The 17821-nt window shown below is 38.1% G+C and overlaps 1 pseudogene; it reads left to right on the top strand.

Annotated features, from left to right (window-relative positions):
* Nucleotides 1–5661: 5661 nt before the first annotated feature.
* LOC116247325 (protein DETOXIFICATION 40-like) lies at nucleotides 5662–14515 on the top strand (annotated as a pseudogene).
* Nucleotides 14516–17821: the final 3306 nt, after the last annotated feature.

Below are 17821 nucleotides of genomic sequence, written 5' to 3'. Positions count from 1 at the left end.
TTACGGTCCATTCATGTAACTTCATGTTACTAATTAATAAAGCACGGATGACGGGCAATAATGTTGAACAAAATGTCAAACAGGTGATAATCTATTTTGGTTGGCATTTGTCTGTTGTATTCCACGTTCCTTCAATTTGTGCAAGAATTGTTAAGGCTGGATTGTTAATTCTTGTATCATCCAAACATATATAAGATCTTATATTCATGTTACAAATTAAGGATCTAAAATCCTAAGCTTTAAAATTCTAAGATCTTAAATAAACTTGGATCTTAAATACAAGGTAATCAAGTAACCATGTACCCCTCAATGGCTACAAGTGAGCTGCAGCAAAACCCTGCTTGGACTTCATTTAATTTGTTGCCTTTGTCCCAAGCAAAAATGTCTCTGTTACGTTTCTCTATCATGGAGTTGAGACTTCTAGGAACCTGGTTCAGTCTACATGCTTATTTAAGATTCTAGGAACAAAAAATTTTGTTTTAGATCAATGCATCAAATTGCTTTAAGGGAAAATGAGTGTGTGATCCCCATCTTCTTCTCTCTCTCTCTTTCTAATGGAAACTTGTTTAATTATCTTCTTAGGAAATTAATCTATTTGTTCTTCATTCTAGAAATATCAGATATTGTGTCTATTATGGCAGAATGAATTTGGTCTCATATTTAGACGCAGAAACCATGCTACCAATAATGTTCAGTAACACAAACCCAACATTAAGAAGCGGTTTAATTACTATATGTGGTGCAATATAGGCCTTTTTGTGGCATAATAGATGCGTTATAGGTGTTGATATAGCATCACTGAATGTTTTCTTCATTTAGGTTACACTTGTGGTGATTGTCCCTAATCAAATAAAGGACAAGATATAAACACATTAATAAACAAAAGAAATTGCCCACAAACTCAATTTCACTTGAAAATATTGAGGAACAAATAAACAAGATATACAGCAAAGAAAAACACTTGGAAAATGTCAGACACATCAAATGTACATAAAGCAGGGGTGAGCAACCTTGGAAGTCGAACCCTCCCCCTAATCCCCTGCCTTTGGCGCTTGAGGTCTGTTTGGGGACTTGGGTAATTGTGGTGCTGCGTACGATTTGCGATTTCGTGGGGAGTAGCATCCACAGGAATCAAACTGATGACACGTCGTCTTTGCAGCAATCATCTCAACCAGCAGTGTTACGTTCCTTCAAGCATGCATTATACAAAGTAAATGGTGCATTAATACATGAAAGGAGTTTGCAAACAGCTTTTGTTCTAACTGTTTGCTCACATTGATTGTCTACTTCTAGCCATCATACAAGTTCATCAGAAAATTATGAGACACAAATGGACAGAAATCACCATCAGTACGTAAGCTTTAGAAGGACAACTTAATCACCCTCATTTTAGCACACCTGTGTCCCTGTGAAGAAGTAAAATATTTCTCCGTTCTCATTTTGGATCATATGATGCATATGCTGCTCCTTGGGTCGACTTTACATATTAATAGAGGTAATATATGGGTACACCGAAAGCAACATTTTTCTACCAGTCAGATCAACATTTCACCAAATCTTCAGACTCTTGAAATCTGTTTGAACCATAGTTACAAAAACACTTTTTTTTTTTTTTGTAAAAAATGTTTTAAAAACCTGAAAAATAGGTCGAATAAAACAGTAAAAAATACAGGCTTTTTTATAAATCCCCAAACTGGAAAAGATGTGTGAATGTTTGCGTCTTTTTTCCTTTTTTACACATTTATAAACATTTTTTAATGTTAACTGCTTGTTTCATTTTTTTTAGTTTTTACTTATTACTTATCTACTTATTTTTGATGTTTTTTATTAGTTTGTCATTTATTTTATTTTCTTCTTAATTTTTAAAATTTTTAAAAATTTTAAAAATTTACTGTATTTTCCCTTTTTTCTTTTTTTCAAACTTGCTTATTGTACTTGAAAAAAACCTTTTCGTTTAACGATATTTGTGACTAATTTGAACTGATTGAAAATAGATACTAAGCCTTCTTGACAAAGATTCACAGCAAGATAAATTATCACATTCATTTTACCATCACATCCAAATGCTGAAACAGAGAGCTCAACAGACTTGTTCATTATCCCCTTGTTTGATTTCAAGTGGTTGTTCAATTCTAATTTAGATGTGCATAATTAATTTTTAAATTGTTAGCAGGGATTCTTCTCTCGACGTAATTTTCAAAATTTTTGCCTAGGGGACGGTTGAAAATTAAGCGAATAATTTGCTTAATTTTTGGTATATTTACTTGCTATAAAACATAGCACATACTCTTACATTCTTGTTAAGTATGACATTGTTTTGAATAATTTTTTTTCCTTACCTTTGTTTTCACATTGTGAAAATAGGATTATAAAAATGCATCGGTTTTTATGATAACCAGACTGAATTAGAAACGAATAACAGCCACAGCTGCTAAGAGTGATGAAGTTCATGAAACTTCTTAAAGTTGAGTTGTCACATTCGATTCATTTGATAACTAGAGGACATGCCAAGATCGAGTCGTGTGCATTAGGATGGTTCATGGAACAAACATACACCACAAAAAAAAGGGGGAGTTGGAGTATTTTGGAGATTTTGCAAAAAGGAATTTTAGACTTTTAACTTTTTCACTTCTTTTTTTTATTGGTCCCTGTGGCCATTCACTGTAAATGAGGTCTCCGGCTTAAATATTCTAATCATTACATACTTCTATTCACAATTTTTTATATACCAGGGTATGCACATAACAAACTTTGCTTGGGGGACATGCCGCTTTATCTAAGTGATGAACAGACAAGTGACCATAGTTTACCTTCATCTTCTTCATTTACAACCTAAGAGGACACAAGTGACAAGTTGAACCTATACTTATACTCCAACTTTACGTCTGCTGTGGGCTCATCCACTAGTTATTTTCTAGAGTTGTGACATATTCATAAACGAGTAATAGCTGATCCATCTTCTCACCATCTTTTACATTATATATATCAATCTAAGCTTCTAGTGCTGCCATGGGTGTGCGTAGGGCAGTGGTGCTTGGATTTTTTGATTGAAGGGCACTTGAGTTGGCAACATGAGTTTGGTGTAGGCATGACATGTAATTTTTGAATAATTACTATGTGATCTGAAAACATTATAATAGGATTTTTGTTTGGCTGATGCAGGCAATTGCCCACACCACCAACAAGTATGTCTGCCACTGATACGGGGGCAGAGGCATTTATGGGATGCGTGTGGGCAACTGCTCACATGGAGCCACAAAGACACTTACTTTTATATTGATACTTTAAGATAATTTTTTTTTATTTATATGTTGATGTCTCTTGAAAATTTAAAATATAAGACTAGCATAAATTTTTGGTTCCGCCCCTAATGCATAAATGCCTTCTCATAATGACTAGTCACAAATATCTTTTTTGCTTTCCAGCCCTTCATTAGTACGGCAAACATGAAAAAAAAAACAAAGAAAAACATGGAAAATTTAAAAGAAAACTTGAAAAATCTTAAAAATTAATAAAAAATAAAATAAATGCCATACTAATAAGACAACATAGAGAAAAGAAATAGATTTTACTCAAATGAGCCAGAATTCCTTTCCAAAAATCTCTCAAGATGATGTAATTTCGAATATTGAAATCAAGGAGTTTGATATGATAAACATGACATGTAAATCTCCTTGTACAAAATCTATATTATTTAAAGGATGGAGATAGTGTGTGTCTCATATTTTTGAGAGCTACCGTGGACGTAGGTATAGAGTACCGTACCATGTTAAACTATGTTCTCTCGAGTGCATCTCTTTTGTTTTTATTATATTCCTTCAAGCATGATTTATATGCAAACAAGATGGGCGGAGGAAGAGAAATAGAACTAGAGAGAGGGGAAATTAGTTATGTGTGTGCAAAGAAGAAGAATAAGAGAGAGAGAGAGAGAGGGAGAGAGAGAACTCATATGTTGATAACCTATGTCACATACGTGCCCAGGTGCGGGTGCCGGAATGACACACCTCAAAAAATTTAGGTGCGACGAGGGTATTGATTATTATTATTAATATTAATTTATTATTATAATATATATAATCAACCAATTGTCTATAAACAACAATGTTATCACTAACGAAATCAAAATTACAATTTGCAAATCATGATATTATTATCAATCATCAATTCAACAAGAAATATACTCTAGTTTTGAGTTCACAATTCATACTTCATCCAAATTTCACCGCATGATTAATTATGTGATACTCTACTAAATAAATCATACGGCTTTGGTAGGAACTGGACCTGAATAATGAAACAACTAGAAAAACAATATGAAACAAATTCGTAAGATATATGTTAAGGCAACCATCGCAACTCGGAGTCTCATACCATAACTTTGAGTTATAACTTTGAGTTGTACATTTATTTAATCCACAGCAGAGAAGAAGTACACAGACTTTTCCGCACCACAAAGACATACCCTTAACCAAACTAAACACGAGCTCATGAGTCCATTAAAGAAACATATAATGAAATGAACATGAACGAGACGTCGAGACTCGAGATCCATTTGATGATCTCCTCCTTTATTGATTAAGGCATATCAACGTCATGATATGGCAATACTTAAAAAGGGCACCTCACCGGTCACCGGAAAATCAGCAGAAGATATAGACACTCCTGAATATGTGAAGATGTAGACACCCACGAACGAAGTGAGTGAAAGAGAAGGCAGAGATGATGCTGCCGGTGGAGGTAGAAGACGGAGAAGAAGGGGAGAGAGGGATTGAGAGAGATAGTTTACCTTCCTAAATAAATGCTGTTTCGTTAGTGAGTGAAGAAAAAGCGGAAAGATGTGAAAGAAGAATACAGCAAGCGAGCAGTCCGATCGTTCTTCTGAGGACAATCACCGGAGGAGAGGATGCTGTCGGTAGAGGTAAAAGGTGGAGAGCAGTAGACGGAGAGAGAGCAGCGGGAAGGGAAAGGGCACGATCCATCGTGCCCTAAATCGATTTTTATATAAATAAAAATTTTAAAAACCTCAAAAAAATGAATCAAAATATTAGTTTGACCACACCTGACTCGGGTGCACATTGACAATTGGCCAAAATTGGTGAAAATAGCCAGGTGCGGCTGACTGCACTGACTCATGTTGACTGACTCTAGGTGCGAATCTTGGTCACACCTGCACGTGCACCCACTTCGCAACAACGCGAGTGGGGGTCTAAAAATGCAGCACCTTGTTTATAACTTAGGCATTAAGGTTTTCATTAACTCAAAGACTGCCGATAAATGGAGCCTAAACAGCTTTAACTTGACTAAAAACTAGCGGCAGAGAGCAACTTGCTTGTATATTATAAGAAACTCCCATCATCGAGAAAATATCTAATTACTAACTAGATTGGAATTTCATATGTAGTTTCATTGTATAATCTGAATTGAATGAGATGTGATCATAAATTTCAAACTGATTACATCTAAATGTTGAATCATGTATAAATGTTATAATACCAGTGGGAAATTTGACTGCAATCTGAACCGTTCTCGTCGACGGCCAAGACTGGTAGATAGGCCAACTTGTCTGGCTGCCTTGTGATCCACAAATCATTAAGTAGAGAGAGAAGAGACGGAAGAGGAAGGATAAGAAGCAGCTTGAGCAGCTCATAGTCCGATCAGCTTCAAAGAAGGGGAAGAGAGAGAGAGAGAGAAACAGAGAGAGCAAACGCCGGCTATCCGGTCACCGGCGATCACCATCGATCTCCATGAGTTCCGGAGTTGGGCAGATTGATATGGAGGAGCCACTTCTTGTGGAGCAGACAGAAGATGGAAAGCCTGCTGTTCCGGCGGCACCAAGTTGGAATGCTCAGTTGGAGAGCATCCTGAACGACGACGGCGTGCCGTGGTTGCACCGGATTCGAGCGGCGACCTGGGTTGAGCTCCGGCTGCTCTGCAACCTCGCCGGCCCCGCCGTTCTCGTCTACATGCTTAACTACGTCATGTCCATGGCTACCCGGATCTTCTCCGGTCACCTCGGCAACCTCGAGCTTGCCGCTGCCTCCCTCGGTAACACCGGCATCCAAGTTTTGGCCTACGGTCTGATGGTAATTACAGAGTCTCTACCTCTCCTTCTCTTTCTCTCTCTCGCTATCCAACATTCGGCAGCGTGTGAGAGAAACTGCTTCTGATCGCCATTAAAGTTTCGTTATCTTGTGCACATGGAATTTACTAATCAGAACGATAAGTTGTACCATAGAAAACTTTCTGTCAAACTGACAAGAGTCGGAGAAAATATTTCACAATTCACGTTCGACCGTTCTTTTCTTTTCTCTATTGATAAGATAAGAGAAGAGAAGAGAAGAGAAGAGAGGAGGAAATTTTATTTTGGAATTCAATCGAATCCATGACAAGCAAAAATCCATTTGGTGGTGTTTCTATCATTTTAAAATATTTTTTAAGAGTTTTCTATTTTTAGTTAATTGCTTTCATATATTTTTTATTTAATGTGTATCAAATTACTTTTTATAATGTCCTTTTCATAATGCAATGTGAATCACTGTATCGGACAAGTTTCAGCCACTCAGAAGGTTGGCTGCTTCTACCTTGCTATTTGCTAAGCATACTTTTAAAGCTTGAATTTGTTTTGGCTTAACTAGGAGGTGGCAACTGGCATTCCATCGTACCACCGATGCAAGGGTTTGGACCAAGAAGCAAACTCACTTGGGGTTAATTATTAGTTTATCCAAGAAAAGCGCCTCAGGTCGTATAGGAAAAAACTTTGCATCCGGTCAAGAAATTTAATTAGATTCATCCGATCGGATTTAGATTCAGTTTTGGATAAACATCCAACCAACTTTGGATTTGTAGTTGCATTCAATTTTAAACAAATATCCTTTAACCAATATCTATATATTTTCAAAGTCAATTCTTAACATATCAGTTTAGATGAGTAACTTAATGATGACTTTGCCTATCTAAGATGGACAGTCGAAAAAAAAATAAAGAAAAAAAAGTGTAAACTAATACCATATGACGAAAATATTTATCACAGTTTTCTCCTTGCTTTTCACTCAACTGTTATAAGGGAGCTGAGTGATTTTAGACAATTAGAGTTACATTTTCTTTGTTCGGAGATTGTTGCGCCCAGATAAAGAAGTGAATCGAAGAGACCTATTCAGATTGTGAATTTTAAATTGGATTCAGATATAGTAGCTTTTCTTTAATTCATATTTGAATATGAATGTGTGAACATCCGATAAATTGGAGAATATACTCTAGGATACATCCAATTCGATGAAAATAAGTTGACGTATCCTTAGACAGGCTGACCTCATTTCTAAGCGCATTGGTTCTTTCATTCATGTTTATTTCTTTTGATTTCACTTCTCTTTTAGATACTATTTGTGGCTTTCAGTTGCTCCACAAAACAGTTTTTAAGGAATACTCATTTGATGAATGTCTTGAAATAGGATTTGAGAAGTGTTGAGTGAGTTGGAGATCCATCCGCCTCTCACACCACTTCAAAAGCCACTAGTTATAGCTGGTCGGGGATGAGGGAACAGGAAGGTCTTCGGCATTCGCTCGGGTGATAGGATTAGCTTCTCACTCATTGAACAGCTACTAGCTAGTCATGGCTTCCATTCCGATGATTGCTACGCAGCAAAACATCGGCAAACAATAAAAAACATTATAGAATAGATTGACAAACAAGGGGAGGGGGGGTGTTGAGAGAATGAGAGAGGAGAGAGATCTAGGTGGCCGCCTTCTGTCCGTCACCTCTATGACCATGTCATAAACTACCACCTCTACTCTTTTGGTTTTTACTTTATCATGTCAGAAAAGATCTATTTTATCATGTCTTAGTTTGGAGTTTCGGTGGCATCAAGCCCCTAGGAAAGTTAGAGCAGCGATATACAAGTTGGAGCATCACGAATGTGTCACCTTAAGGCACCAAAAGGTAGGGGCTTCAGCTCTTAGCGTACAACAGTATTGCCCATAGTTTTTTATATGAAGAAAAACAATTATAATTCAAGCTCCAATTGACGTATCACCTATTGGTTTTCCAATTTTCTAATCTTCAAGAAAATTATGTTTATTAAAGACAACATTGGTTGCACTTAAATGTAAATATAGGAACAAGCATCTTAAATTCTTAAACTGAATTAAGAATCTTCTCCACTAAATGCTCGTCCAGAGGTCCCTATTAATGCGGGCATCTTTCAACTGTACTTTGCTATTACTATTAATATGTTATTATTTATTCACTGTTTGAACATACATGCAACCGTTCAGTCGTAATCCGTCACATAAAGCTTGGCATCACTGGCTTTTGAGTTGCCGATTGTGTGAACCAAAGATAACTCTCTGTAATTTCTTCATTGTAATGTTATGTTGTTCAGAACATGTTCTTAATCAACAGATGATAATAACATGATTTTGGTATTAGATATAAGCTTCGAAGAGTCATCGTTCTTGTTTACTTGTGCGAAAAATTTCTGTTTTATGCCGTGAACGATGCAGTAAGAGTACAATTATCATTGACATTTTTATCATTCTTGTGAATATTCTGTAATCATTGGAACAATATGAATGACGTGCGGGCAAAAGTTCTGTTACCCTCTGAGAATTTGTGACCACATGATCCACAAAAGTAAACGGAATAATTAATTAATTGCATTGAAAAAGGTCCAAGGACACTATTTTTGGATCCATTGCGCGTCATTCTGCTTTACTAGCATCTCTGATGCGACTGAGGGAACGAACTCATCACAATAACACTCCTTCAATTCAGAGCGTCAACTATCCGTCAATTATTCTCTCTCGCTCTTTTGTTTTTGTCGAAGATGGTCAATTAAAGATTCCCTCTATCCTCTTTGTTTGTTTGCAATTGTATAGGCATCTCTAGCTACGAAGGAGGAGATGAAATCCTCTTAGGCAATTTAAATTCTGTCCGATCATGGCCTGATTAAACACACTGCCGGTAGTGTCTAAGGATTTTTCTGTCCAAACCCCAAGGAACACATTCATGAATCTGCTATAACTGTGTGATTAGGACTCCAAGTGCATGAGTTTAAACTGCACTATATATCTAACCTGAAATTCTTTCCGATCCTTTGCATCTTTACATCTTTAGGATAATTAAATCCAAATATTTTAGGGTTTCGACTTCATAGATGGGTAGACGTGATCGGAAAACTATATTCAAATGCAGTTTCGACTTTTTCTTTTTTATCGCACGAATATGTCTCTCATTTTTCCCTTTTTCTACGATGTTTCACGAATGCTGCCATGCGCCTAATTATTTTGGCTACTTTCTTGTAGTCAGAAATATTGTTTTCTGGTTTTAAATAGCAAAATTTTCACGTGCGTAACAGGCAAAGCTTGAAAAAACAGAAAAAATATTGGAAATTTATAAAATCTTAAAATTTAAATAAAAACTAATAAGACAATATACAAATAAATAGATAAATAGTAAATTAAATATGAAGCAAACAGTTTAGTATGAAAAAGTGTAAGAAAAGTACCAAAACAAAAAAAAGGAAAAAAGTTTCCTGTTTCTTCGTTTGGACTAAAAAATAATGTTTTACCTTTTTGGGTAATTTATTTTCCACACTTTTAACGTATTTCCTAGAAAAAATACGTTTTTTTAAACTATGGGAATAATGAATGTATCCACGAAGCTTTTCTTCTCCTCCTTCCATTTTTTTTTTAACGTCACAAATAAACCTGGAGAAAGTGCTGCCACTTTCTCCTGAGATATCTCATTCATTTGCCCGTCCAGCAAATGAAAGCCCCCTGCAACTTGGCCCGCCGGCTTCAAGTTCTCCCGGCTCCGGCAGCCTTGCCATCTGATGGTGGGCACGAATAATATGAACAGGTCACTCAATGAATGGAAGGATGAAATTGCGGACGGCCGGTCCGGTTCGCCGGAGGGCCGGAATCTGATGGTGGTTATGGATGAATGCAGTTGGGGATGGGAAGCGCGGTGGAGACACTGTGCGGCCAGGCATTTGGAGCGAAAGAAATACGACATGCTGGGGATATACGTGCAGAGATCGGCCATACTGCTGACGCTGGCGGGCATCCCCCTCACCGTCATCTACGTCTTCTCCAAGCAGATATTGCTCTTCCTGGGGGAGTCCACTGCCATCGCCGGCGCAGCGTCCGTCTTCGTGATGGGCCTCATCCCGCAGATATTCGCCTATGCCATCAACTTCCCCATCCAAAAGTTCATGCAGGCGCAGAGCCTGGTCGCCCCCAGCGCCATCATCTCCGCCTCCACCCTCCTCGTCCACCTCCTCCTCAGCTGGCTGGCCGTCTACAAGATGGGGCTGGGGCTGCTGGGCGCGTCGCTGGTGCTCAGCCTCTCCTGGTGGATCATCGTCATCGCCCAATTCGTCTACATCGTCACCAGCCCCAACTGCAAGCAGACGTGGACCGGCTTCTCCATCAAGGCCTTCTCCGGCCTCTGCGGCTTCCTCAAGCTCTCCACCGCCTCCGCCGTCATGCTCTGCCTCGAGACTTGGTACTTCCAGATCCTCGTCCTCCTCGCCGGACTCCTGAAGAACGCCGAGATCGAGCTCGACTCGCTCTCCATCTGGTACGTACTCCCTCCCCCGGGTGCTCCGTTTGATCAGGCAAACTCGACTTGTTTATGAAAGCTAGAGCTTATCTGAAAACTCGAGCTTATGAATGAGTCGAATTAGAGTTAAGCAAACTAGACTTGATTAATTAAACGAGTAAGATTGTTTTATCCACAGCAGAGTCGACCCCATGTCTCATTGTTCAACCAAACCAAGTCAAATTCACCAGTTTGCCAACATTCATGCACTGAGACTGAACACAGACAAGGTCTATCTCTTTTTATCTAGACTTGGTTCTCATTTTGGCTGCCCCAATGACTGCAGTATGATAATATCTGGATTGGTCTTCATGATCTCCGTGGGGTTCAATGCTGCTGCAAGGTAATTTTAATTCTCTTGCCGATTCCCATTTCAATCTGTCAATTTCCTCATTTTCCATCTTCTCTTTCAGTTATGATAAAACAGAAGCTTTCCTGCAACAAGGTAAAGTTTCTTGATTAATTCGACAGCTTCCCACAAAAAGCGGCAATACAAAAGAATAACATGATGATTTTGAACAGCTATAACTCACTTCCAGATCAAATCAGTGCAAGAAAATAAGCTTCAAAACAACCACATGAGGTTGTAATGTCGATGCTGTTGAATTGTCTTGGCTAATCGGTTGTCCGTAATTCTGCTTATCAGTGTTAGAGTGGGGAACGAGTTGGGCGCCGGCAACCCCAAGGCGGCATCGTTCTCCGTCGTCATAGTAGTACTCATCTCCCTCATCGTCTCTGCCATTTGCGCCGGCATCGTCCTGGCCCTCCGCCATGTCATCAGCTATGCATTCACAGAGGGAGAGACGGTGGCGGCAGCGGTGTCTGATCTTTGCCCATTGCTCGCCCTCACCCTCCTTCTCAACGGCATCCAACCCGTCCTCTCAGGTAACTACATACTTCAATGTTAACTCCTTGTTTGTCTTCCGATCGATTCCTTTCTTTGGCTATATTTCCAATGGATTTAGGGACATAAATGGATGTTATGATAATATCTAATCATAAATCAAATTTCGAATTCATTTAATTGGATTTCGTGAACATGTTAAAATGTTTGTATTGCATGTTAAAATGTTCATATTGCTTTAATGCAGCTTCACAACCACCTATGATATCAAATCATGTTCCAACCTTTAAGGTAACGTTTGAATACATGGTACTAAATATGAGATTGACACCCCATGCACTCAACAAATATACACAAACTAAAACGAGGAGGGTCAAGATATTTTTCATAATGAAGTATACTTATTAGAGCTTTAGCTATTTTTTTCTATAATTCCCTTCTTTTAAAAAACTTTTTTTTTTCACTTTGAAAAGGGCATTTTAGTTATTTCACGTTTCTGTGCACACCTGGTGTGCATAATAGAATGGTAGATATTTAACATCAGGTACCTTTGAGGTGGAACAAAAGTTTCACATTATATATACCATATAATGTTTGATGACTTGAAAAATTATACGATGCATTACAGTTCCACCTAAATAGGTAGAATTTTAATGCTGATACTAAAGTTTCAGAACCACCCAAAAACTCTCAACGAAATTGTTCTACCTTTGCTGTGGGATCTTCAAAGCACCCCCCTACAATGGAATACCAGTATAAAAGGTTCTCTAGGGATGCATAGATAGGGATGTCAATATATCCTATTTGAATAGGATATCCGACCGATCCGATCTGAAAAAATCGGATATGGATAAAAATTTAATATCCGATTAAGAAATCGGATCGGATTCGGATTCAGATTCGGATATACATGAATATCGGATCGGATTCGGATACGGATTCAGATCGGATACTTGAAAAATGGCGAAATCCGGTTCAAAATTCGGATTCGGATTCAGATTCAGATATAAATATAAAAATCGGATTCAGATCGGATTTGGATTGTAAAATCGGATTTTGGATTCGGATTCGGATATGACTTTGCTTTATTCGAATTTGAATCCGAATCCGAGTCCGAATATATGAATATCCGAAAAAGTGGATATGATTGAAGATGTATCCGATCCGAATCCGATCCGAATCCGATCCGTTGACATCCCTATGCGTAGAGATGTGGGTTCTTGTACTGTTAGCTGGATCTGAATTCATTGTCAAAAGATGATCCAAATTTGTGTACGAATCCAAACGGTTGGCATGCTTAGACAAAATAGTGATTTTTTAGCAAAGTTATATAGTTCAAGTTTGCCACATGTGGTATTGGCGCACAATGGAATCAGTGGTTGGTAGGCGGTTGCTGGTTCGAGTCAGTAAATCCTCCTCCCTATGTTCTGCAACAAAGGGGGATCTCGCTCGAGGGTGTGGCTCTCCTCCCACTCACGCAATAATTCTAAGACTCAATACAATTTACAAACTTTGCTTGTTACTAATATTTAGAACTTCATGCTGTTGAATGATTCCATTATTCCAGTACTTTTCTTGGATATCTTCCTTCCATTTCTTCTAAATTGCCAACATGAGCGTATATAATAGGGGTTGCCGTCGGCTGCGGGTGGCAAGCATTTGTGGCTTACGTGAACGTTGGGTGCTACTACGTCGTAGGCATCCCATTGGGTGCATTGCTCGGCTTCAAATTCGATCTAGGCGCTAAGGTGAGAGGAGTCGGACACCGGTCATTATTTTGATATCACTTTTACTTAAAATTTTATGTTGTTGAATGTTCAATGTTTCTTTCAAGTTCACTGTCACGTTCTTGCTTCTTTTCCATGTTCAATATTCAATTCACGGGTACTGCAAATGCAAGTTAATAAGTGGGGGCAACTTATACCAGGGCCTTCATACCTGATGCCCAGCCCTACCCCATAAGAAGTCAGGCTTCAGCTGGGCTGTAGCAAATGCCTGCTGCCTCTTGAGGCTTGGCCCTCCCTGTTGGGTACTGGCCTGATGCCCACCCCTAGTCGTATTGATGGTGCACTAGCCTGTGAATCATGACATGGGCATGTGATGCAGGGAATATGGTCTGGTATGCTGGGAGGCACTGTAATGCAGACCCTCATTCTAATGTGGGTGACTTATCGAACAGACTGGAACAAGGAGGTACACTTCAAACTCTACTACACTTCCTTCTAAAAATTAGTCAATGCATCTCTGTTTATGTGGGAACCCAAACTGACTTATCAATTTGGGAACATGTCTGATCCAAATATTGTTTTAATAATGGATCAAGATTGAGATCCAACTAGCAATGGGTTTAGTTCTAAATAAATTCGTTAATTCAGTGTTGGATCTAGATCTAATAAAACGATGTTTTTTTTGGTTTGTGATTTGTAATACTTAAGATAGATTTGTGGTGACTACCCTTTTGAACATATGCTATATTTTATGTTGTTTGCTTGCTAAACATGTAGATGGGGCTTGTTATGGATTCTGCATGCTTCGTTTCTCATGTCATGAATTATATTGAAGGGAATTTTTTTTTTCCGTTCCTCACTTTCTTTTCATTTTCTCTCTCGCGAATTCTCTTGTTTTAGGTCGAGAAAGCACAAAATCGTCTGAGTCATTGGCAAGATCACAAGCCAGAGTCCCTTTCAGAGAAATGATGAAGGAAAGAGACAGGAGATTGGTGCAGTGCACGGTACTCAGAACTACAGTATAGGCATGAGTTCAGTCTATCTTCGGAGCAGCTTTGTTGGTCAATGGAGGTACTGGAATGGCAGAACGTGGTTGGAGCCAGATTAACATGAACCCTTTTGAAGCAGTTGTCTACTATTGCTTTTTGGCCACAAGGTTTTGATATTTCAACCGCTTTCAGATTCAAACAGTAATCAATTGTCTGTTTCGTCCTTTATAAAGTTCATAAAATTTTTATTGCGGTCCATTCATGTAACTTCATGTTACTAATTAATAAAGCACAGATGATGGGCAATAATATTGAAGAAAAAGTCAAACAGAAAATAATATATTTTTGTTGGCAATTGTCTGTTGTATTACACGTTCTTTCAGTTTGTGCAAGAATTATTGGGGCAGGATTGCAAGTTCTTGTATCTTCCAAACATATATAAGATTTTAATTTAATTTGTTGCCTTTGTCCCGAGCAAAGATGTCTCTGTTACGTTTCTCTATCATGGATTTGAGACTTCTATAAGAACCATAATTACTACAAGCTGCCTGGTTTAGTCGTTAAGACTTGGTTGAAAGTAGTCGTTGCATCCAACGCAGCATGTTCCCGGTTCACTCTCATTCTTGCCTTATTGAAATCGTTTGAACGTTGGAAGAATTGCAGCAACATCTGTTGGTGATATTCTTCACAATCAATTTGAGTTTTGTACGCAAAGTCTACCAACAATCTTCTGCATTGATTTTAGTCTTGCTCATGTATCATAACCTGCTAAAACAGATCCATCTTACAGAGAGTGGCAATCAACCAATCATCTCATAATGTCTAGGTTGATTAACTCTATGGAGTCAAAGGTCGCCCAAAGATTTTATTTCACAGAAACTGCTCACTAAAATTGGAGAAAGGCGAAGGAACTCTGTAGTGAAAAAAAACGACATTGCTCGTATGTATCAACTCTCTCAAGGCATTTGGGATATTAAGAAGCAAAACCAAAATTTTGGTGATCTTCTAGGCCACATCGAAGGTATGTGAGACGATTTGACTATCTTATGGATATGTCTATTACTCTTAGATCTAGAGAAAAAATGTGTGAACAACAGAAAATTTTTGAACGTCTTGCCACCTAGACATTTGGAAGACTTTGTCACTTACATTGCAGTTACCCATCCTCTAGGAAAAATTTTTAAGTTATCGCCACCACCCCAAACATCATATGGCCTTCCTCAATCATATTGAAAAGCGAAGAGATCTCATTACTTACCAGGAAGCCAAAGACCAAAAGATATGGGTTGAAGGCATGCATGAAGAGCTAGATATTCTACACAAAATACATGGGAAGTAGTTACTCTCTCAATGAGAAAACGTGCAGTTGAGTGCAAGTGGATGTTCAAAACCAATGACAAGAGTGGTGGCTCCATTGAACGCATAAGGCACATCTTGTTGCTAAATGGTATACTCGAATCCAAGGGTTATACTATGAAGAGACTTTTGCCCCTGTAGCGAAAATGACCACCATCAAAATTCTCCTATCTATTGCTTGCAATTTTGAGTGGTCATTGTTTCAATTAGATGAGAAGAATGTTTTTTTACAGGGTGACCTTCAATAAGAAGTATATATGTACCTACCACCAGGTCACTCTATGGTATGTACTCTAAATCTTGTTTGTAGAGAAGTCGATTTATGGATCGAAGCAATCTCCCATAGCATGGTACAAAAAATTAAGCAATGCATTGGAGAGCAAAAAATTCACCAGATGTTCTTCAAATAATTCAACTTTCATCAAAAGATCTGACGATAAAATTGTTGTTGTATTAAATTTATGTGGATGACATAATAATTACAAGCTATGACGAACAGGGGATACCTCACACCAAGTGCTATCTTCACAATACTTTCAAGATCAAGGACCTGGGGAGACTAAAGTACCTTTTGGGGATCGAAATTGCTGGGTCCATAAAAGGCATCTTTGTAAGCCAATGCAAGTACATACTTGATTTACTTAAAGAAACAAGAGAAACATGTATTAGGCCATTTGACACTCCTATAGAAGTGTACCCTAAACTTGACAACACCAAGGATGACCCTATTGAAAATGTGACAAACTATCAAAGACTTGTGGAGAAGTTAATCTATCATATTGTCACACGACCTGACTCAATTATGTCGTCAGCTTGGTAAGTCAACATATGCATTTTTCTAAAGCGGTTCATGTCAAAGCAGTGGAAAGAGTTGTCAGATACTTAAAAAAGAATCTAGGGCAAGGTTTGTGGTACAAAGTGAATGGAAATGTTAATATACAAGGTTACTCAGATGCAGACCGGGCCAGCACTTCAGATAGAAGATCTATGACAGGTTATTGCATTTATATTGGTAAAAACCTTGTTTCTTAAAAAAGCAAAAAACAACATAATGTTTCTAGATCTAGTGCCGAGACAGAATACAGAGCAATGGCGACTAACTCAAGCGAGCCTATTTGGGTAAAATCACTCATCCAAGAGCTTGGATTTGTTATCAACTCTCCCATTCCTATGCAGTGTGACAATCAAGCTGCAATTCATATAGCAGCAAATTCTATTTCTTTACGAACATACCAAATGCATAGAATTGATTTTCATTATGTACATGAAAAGGTCCACAAAAGAGACACTGAAACACCATATACTAGGAGCACAGAGCAGCTGGCCGATGAGTTTACTAAAGGACTTCCTACAAAACAAGTTGATGATATTAAAAGCAAGCAGGGCTGTTTTAATCTCAATGCACCACTTGAAGGGGAGTGTTGAAAGTAGTCGTTATATCCAGTGCAGCTTGCTCAATGGTTCATTCTCATTCTTGCCTTATTGAAATCGTTTGAACATTGGAAGAATTGCTGCAATATATGTTGGTGATATTCTTTCACAATCATTTTGAGATTTGTATGCAAAGTCTACCAATGATCTACTGCATTGATTTTAGCCTTCCTCATGTATCTTAAATATACTTGTAGAGCAAAGAGAGAAAATAAGATAAAAGAAAAAACCAAAGGAGTAGCTGTTTTGGCATTCATCATGGATGTATGTCTATGAACTGAACCACGTAAAAATCTGTGTTTTTTTCTTGGTTCTCTTTCTTTCTCTCATTCTCAACATTCTAAGAACAAAAAGTTTTTTTTTTTTTTGCAGTAGAATGTAATTATCTTGCTTGCCTCGAAAAGGAAGTAGTTGTACAAGACAGCATAATGAAGATTGAAGACTTTCACATTGAAAGCCAAACCATATTTTTACTAACTGCCAGACCTGCAGTTTTTATAATGAAGGTATGGATCGTCTTCAACCTTTGCCCAAAGTAGCCTCCACAATTCCTCATGATCAGAATATGTATAAATGGAGAAAATTATGAATATAACTTAAGAAAATATTGAGATATTGCCTGTTGGGATGCCATGTGACAAAGCTGTACAGACTGAATTTTGATAAAGCCACCAAACTTATTGATACCAACTTTAATGTAGGTTGATTGTAGGATATTGTACATTCCAGATGAAAACGCTTATGTATGCTAGTAATTCACCCTTCTGAAATTAATGAGTAAATGATATTAAAAAGTATACAGTAAAATGTAACATTTTTAGAGGCTATTGTTCTTAGTGCAAGAACACCATGGCGGTCTTCATGCAAGATGACT

The sequence above is a fragment of the Nymphaea colorata genome, chromosome 2 (genome assembly GCF_008831285.2).
Source record: "Nymphaea colorata isolate Beijing-Zhang1983 chromosome 2, ASM883128v2, whole genome shotgun sequence".
In the NCBI taxonomy this organism is placed as follows: domain Eukaryota; kingdom Viridiplantae; phylum Streptophyta; class Magnoliopsida; order Nymphaeales; family Nymphaeaceae; genus Nymphaea; species Nymphaea colorata.
Note: the sequence above shows the minus strand (reverse complement) of the source record. Positions and strands in the feature narration are given on the sequence as shown.